Source organism: Amphiprion ocellaris, chromosome 3 (assembly GCF_022539595.1).
Source record: "Amphiprion ocellaris isolate individual 3 ecotype Okinawa chromosome 3, ASM2253959v1, whole genome shotgun sequence".
In the NCBI taxonomy this organism is placed as follows: domain Eukaryota; kingdom Metazoa; phylum Chordata; class Actinopteri; family Pomacentridae; genus Amphiprion; species Amphiprion ocellaris.
In genome coordinates, this window is record NC_072768.1 from 37,615,112 (window position 1) to 37,621,111 (window position 6,000).

The window sequence follows — 6,000 nt, forward strand, 5'->3', positions numbered from 1 at the left end:
AACATAGAAAGAGGAAATGTTTGAAGAAACAACTTGATGTTTTCATTTCAGACTAGAAAAAGCATTAAGACCTTAATCTGTTTTTGCTCTTTTTGATCATTTTATTGTCTCCTCTGTTTAATTTGATCTTCTAAAGTTTAACTGGTGTCTTTTCAAATGTTTTGTCTTTAGTTTGATTCTTCTTAAATGTTTAGTTTTGCTCTTTTCTCACCTTTTATTCTTTTCTAATGTCTGATTTGATTTCCAAATGTTTTGTCTTTTTAATGTTTGTTGTTTTTTCAAATGTTTTATCGGCTTGTTTGAAAAATTTCCTTTTCTTCCCAGAAGTTTAATTTTTCAATTAAATCTTTGTTAAGGTTTTTCTTTTTAAATGTTTTACCACCTTTTAATGTTTAATTTTCTTTTTAAATGCTTCATTGTATTTTCTGTTTAATTCCCATTTAAAGTTTTATTGTCTTTAAGATTTAATTTTCTAATTAAACATTTAATTTTTTAATTAAATGTTTTGTCTTTTTAAATATTTAATAATCTAATTAAACGGTTTGTATTTTTTTAATGTTTAATATTCTTCTTGTTTAATTGTATTTTTTAAATGTTTAATTATCTAAAATATTTCATCTTTAATGTTTAATATTTTTGTTTCAAAAGTTTTGTTTAATTTCATAATTACATGTTTTGTATCTTCTGTTTAATTATTCAATTAAATATTTTGTCTGTTTTGTATTTAATGTTTAATTTTCTTTTTAAAAGCTGTATTGTATTAAATGTTTTTTCCTTTAATTTAATTGCTTTTTTTTTTAAATGTAGTTTATTTCTTTAATCTTTTTTCTGTCAAGATTTTAACACCAGCCTTAAAAATGAAACAAACCCTTAAATCACAATGAAAATACTTCTGTTGTCACAATCATGAGTTAGTCAATTATTCAGTTTATCAATTCAACTTTATTTGTTTAGCACCTTTTACACAGATGACAAAACTAAACAAGCAAAGAGAAAAAAACTATGATTAAAACTCAAAAACATATTTTAAAAAAAGATTTAACATGGTGATAAAATATGTTGTGTCCAGGGGATGGAGGGAGTTTATTGAAGTCTTCTTGGGCTCACATGGGAAATCATTTAAAATATAAACTTGATATTCAGTCTAAGGAAACTGCAGAGCGACAGAAGAACCAACAATATCTCCTGTTTTCTGCTTTAATGAGTCGACTCTTCTTGTGCTTTCAGACCAAAGAACTACAGACTCTTCACAACCTGCTCAAACTCTTGGTACAGGACCTCACCACACGGGTCAAGAAGGTTTCCGTCTCATTTCTACTCTGAAGATCACCTTCTCCTGCTCAAACTGCTGACAAATGTTTCTGCTGTTCTAAAGTCTGGTCTCCAGAACTTCCTAAAAACTCTCAAAGGCTCTTCTGCTGCAGGTTGCTTTGTAGAACTGTTCCAGAAAACCTCACTAAATCACATGGAGGGGCCTCAAGATAGTCGTCCAAATGAAACCATACAAAAACCAAACTAGCACAACCTAAACACTAAAGTCTACTACAGCCTACCAGAGAACCTCTGAGAACAGAGAATCAGGACAGGAACTCTTACCTTCTGGACAACCAAAGTTGGTTCACAAACAAGAATACAGAATGTGTCTGAGCAAAAACCTCTGAAGACTCACTACAGCCAAGATAAAGACACAACTCAGCTGCAGCAAATCCACTAATCACTGCACACATTAGCACCATGTGCTAACTGTGGCCAAAGAACCACATTTACCAAGACAACTATCCAGTACAAAGCCCTAAAACACACCAAGAAACACATTAAAGACGATTTTACTGCTGGAAGCTGCAAGCCAACGCCTTAAAAAACAAACTAAAGCAATGGAGCCAAACCCGGTTCTGTGGTGAAGAGAAACAGAGGAAATGTTTGTCTGCAGCTAAATAAAGCAGGAAGACACTGAGCTGCTCAGGTGTTCCTGATAACACCAAGCAGCCACCTGGACAGCCAATAGGAACACAGCTTACTGGAAGTCCAGAGGGCTGGCTTAGTGAAGGAAATTTAGTTTAAAGTTGAAGCAGAAAGTTAACAAAGAAAGTCGAAAACCACCTTCTGATCCCTGAAATCTCTGAGTTTTCACACAAAGAACACCTGAACATGTCAAACTGGTTCCATAGTAGAACTATCATTGTAAAAACGTCATAGTATGGTGTGTTGCTCAAAAAACATTATGACCCGGCTGTCAGGGACAAACATGTAAGAAACATGAGAACAGAGAGAACCCAACCAGTAGGTCACAGTTTATCATCCCCCAGTCATCTCCTGAAGTCCATATGGTGAGAGACATCAGTATCTGGTTGTTAATTTACCAGAGGATGCTTATAATCATGCTGATGTGGTCTGTACTCTACAGTATTTTAGTGACTCAATAAATGCCTAACTTGTTTTTTTAAAATGCTTTTCAGTTTTTAATAAACATTTAACAGCCTATATGTAATCAATAAATGGCCTTTGTCTATCTTAAGAAAAACTCACTCAGAACTCTGATATGTTAACAGTACTAAATAAATCAATAAATACATGCATACACACAAAAATAAGTTAATACATTAACTGTGTTAAGATAAGATTTAGATTTTAAAAAAGTTGTTTATGTTTTTGCAGAATCCAGTATTACTCACTGGTTGGTCATTACATTTTATTAGTTTGATTTCACTGTTTAAAATGATGCCACCTCTTTTCAGACAGAACCTGTGATAATAAAACAATACAAAATTTTTAGTTCCGTGTTAATAAAGCACTTAAAGCTTTAAGTATGGCTAAATGCTTTTTTCAGAATTAAATATATCACTCCTTAGGTGGTAGTGGCCCCAAGTTCAGTAAAGTTGGAAAGATATTCACAGATTCGGACTTCCAGCATCAATAACTCATTAGATATAGGTTGTCAAAACATAAACGGTGCCTCTTTCCCATTGTTGCAAGGCAGACAATGTGCTACAAGCCCAGTTTTATCAAAAGTAGCTGTCTTTCAAGCTACAGGAATAACATTGGTGTCTATGGAGTGAACAGGATCCGTCTGCAATTTGCAAAACCTCTGCAACAGTAAAGAGAGACAAATATTCAATAACTTCACTCTTATACATTGTAGTGTCACTAAAATCACTGCAGCCTTCAACTGGCTCCTGTTGACAAAGTGTTTTAACAGAAATGTAAATGCTGTAATTTGATTCTTTTAATGAACCATGTAACTTGAATGGATGTGATGCTGGTGTGACCACAGTGCACACGTCTGATGTTGCTCACAGTGGTCCAAGGAACGCTCAGGGAGTTTGTGTGTTTGCTCAGACTCAGGAAAAATTACAGGGAACATTGACTATGTCAAAAAAAAAAGCGATTTTTTCAACATGTTGTAAAAACGTGCCATATGGTGAAATAATGTAAAGGAGGGCGTGAAAAACACTCCAGAAAGGTTTTCTTTGAAAAAAAAACATCATGAATTTTGGCGCAAAAAAAACGCCTTACTATACTATGTCGAAAAAAAATGCAATTTTTTTTGACATGTTGTAAAAACCTGCCATATGATGAAATAATGTAAAGGAGGGCGTGAAAAACACTCCAGAAAGGTTTTCTTTGAATAAAAAATCATCATGAATTTTGGCGCAAAAAAACGCCTTACTATACTATGTCGAAAAAAAATGCCATTTTTCAAACATGTTGTAAAAAGGTGCCATATGATGAAATAATGTAAAGCAGGCTGTGAAAAACACTCCAGAAAGGTTTTCTTTGAAAAAAAAATCATCATGAATTTTGGCGCAAAAAAACGCCTTACTATACTATGTCGAAAAAAAATGCCATTTTTCAACATGTTGTAAAAACGTGCCATATGATGAAATAATGTAAAGGAGGCTGTGAAAAACACTCCAGAAAGGTTTTCTTTGAAAAAAAAATCATCAAGAATTTTGGCGCAAAAAAACGCCTTACTATACTATGTCGAAAAAAAATGCGATTTTTCAACATGTTGTAAAAACGTGCCATATGATGAAATAATGTGAAAGAGGCCGTGAAAAACACTCCAGAAAGGTTTTCTTTGAAAAAAAAAAATCATCATGAATTTTGGCGCAAAAAAACGCCTTACTATACTATGTCGAAAAAAAATGCCATTTTTCAAACATGTTGTAAAAACGTGCCATATGATGAAATAATGTGAAGCAGGCTGTGAAAAACACTCCAGAAAGGTTTTCTTTGAAAAAAAAATCATCATGAATTTTGGCGCAAAAAAACGCCTTACTATACTATGTCGAAAAAAAATGCCATTTTTCAAACATGTTGTAAAAACGTGCCATATGATGAAATAATGTAAAGCAGGCTGTGAAAAACACTCCAGAAAGGTTTTCTTTGAAAAAAAAATCATCAGGAATTTTGGCGCAAAAAAACGCCTTACTATACTATGTCGAAAAAAAAATGCGATTTTTCAACATGTTGTAAAAACGTGCCATGTGATGAAATAATGTAAAAGAGGCCGTGAAAAACACTCCAGAAAGGTTTTCTTTGAATAAAAAATCATCATGAATTTTGGCGCAAAAAAACGCCTTACTATACTATGTCGAAAAAAAATGCCATTTTTCAAACATGTTGTAAAAACCTGCCATATGATAAAATAATGTAAATGAGGGCGTGAAAAACACTCCAGAAAGGTTTTCTTTGAAAAAAAAAATCATCATGAATTTTGGCGCAAAAAAACGCCTTACTATACTATGTCGAAAAAAAATGCCATTTTTCAAACATGTTGTAAAAACGTGCCATATGATGAAATAATGTAAAGGAGGCTGTGAAAAACACTCCAGAAAGGTTTTCTTTGAAAAAAAAATCATCATGAATTTTGGCGCAAAAAAACGCCTTACTATACTATGTCGAAAAAAAATGCCATTTTTCAAACATGTTGTAAAAACGTGCCATATGATGAAATAATGTAAAGGAGGCTGTGAAAAACACTCCAGAAAGGTTTTCTTTGAAAAAAAAAATCATCAGGAATTTTGGCGCAAAAAAACGCCTTACTATACTATGTCGAAAAAAAATGCCATTTTTCAACATGTTGTAAAAACGTGCCATATGATGAAATAATGTAAAGGAGGCTGTGAAAAACACTCCAGAAAGGTTTTCTTTGAAAAAAAAAATCATCAGGAATTTTGGCGCAAAAAAACGCCTTACTATACTATGTCGAAAAAAAATGCGATTTTTCAACATGTTGTAAAAACGTGCCATATGATGAAATAATGTAAAGGAGGGCGTGAAAAACACTCCAGAAAGGTTTTCTTTGAATAAAAAATCATCATGAATTTTGGCGCAAAAAAACGCCTTACTATACTATGTCGAAAAAAAATGCCATTTTTCAAACATGTTGTAAAAACGTGCCATATGATGAAATAATGTAAAGGAGGCCGTGAAAAACACTCCAGAAAGGTTTTCTTTGAATAAAAAATCATCATGAATTTTGGCGCAAAAAAACGCCTTACTATACTATGTCGAAAAAAAATGCCATTTTTCAAACATGTTGTAAAAACGTGCCATATGATGAAATAATGTAAAGCAGGCAGTGAAAAACACTCCAGAAAGGTTTTCTTTGAAAAAAAAATCATCAGGAATTTTGGCGCAAAAAAACGCCTTACTATACTATGTCGAAAAAAAATGCGATTTTTCAACATGTTGTAAAAACGTGCCATATGATGAAATAATGTGAACGAGGCCGTGAAAAACACTCCAGAAAGGTTTTCTTTGAATAAAAAATCATCATGAATTTTGGCGCAAAAAAACGCCTTACTATACTATGTCGAAAAAAATGCGATTTTTCAACATGTTGTAAAAACGTGCCATATGATGAAATAATGTAAAGGAGGGCGTGAAAAACACTCCAGAAAGGTTTTCTTTGAATAAAAAATCATCATGAATTTTGGCGCAAAAAAACGCCTTACTATACTATGTCGAAAAAAAATGCCATTTTTCAAACATGTT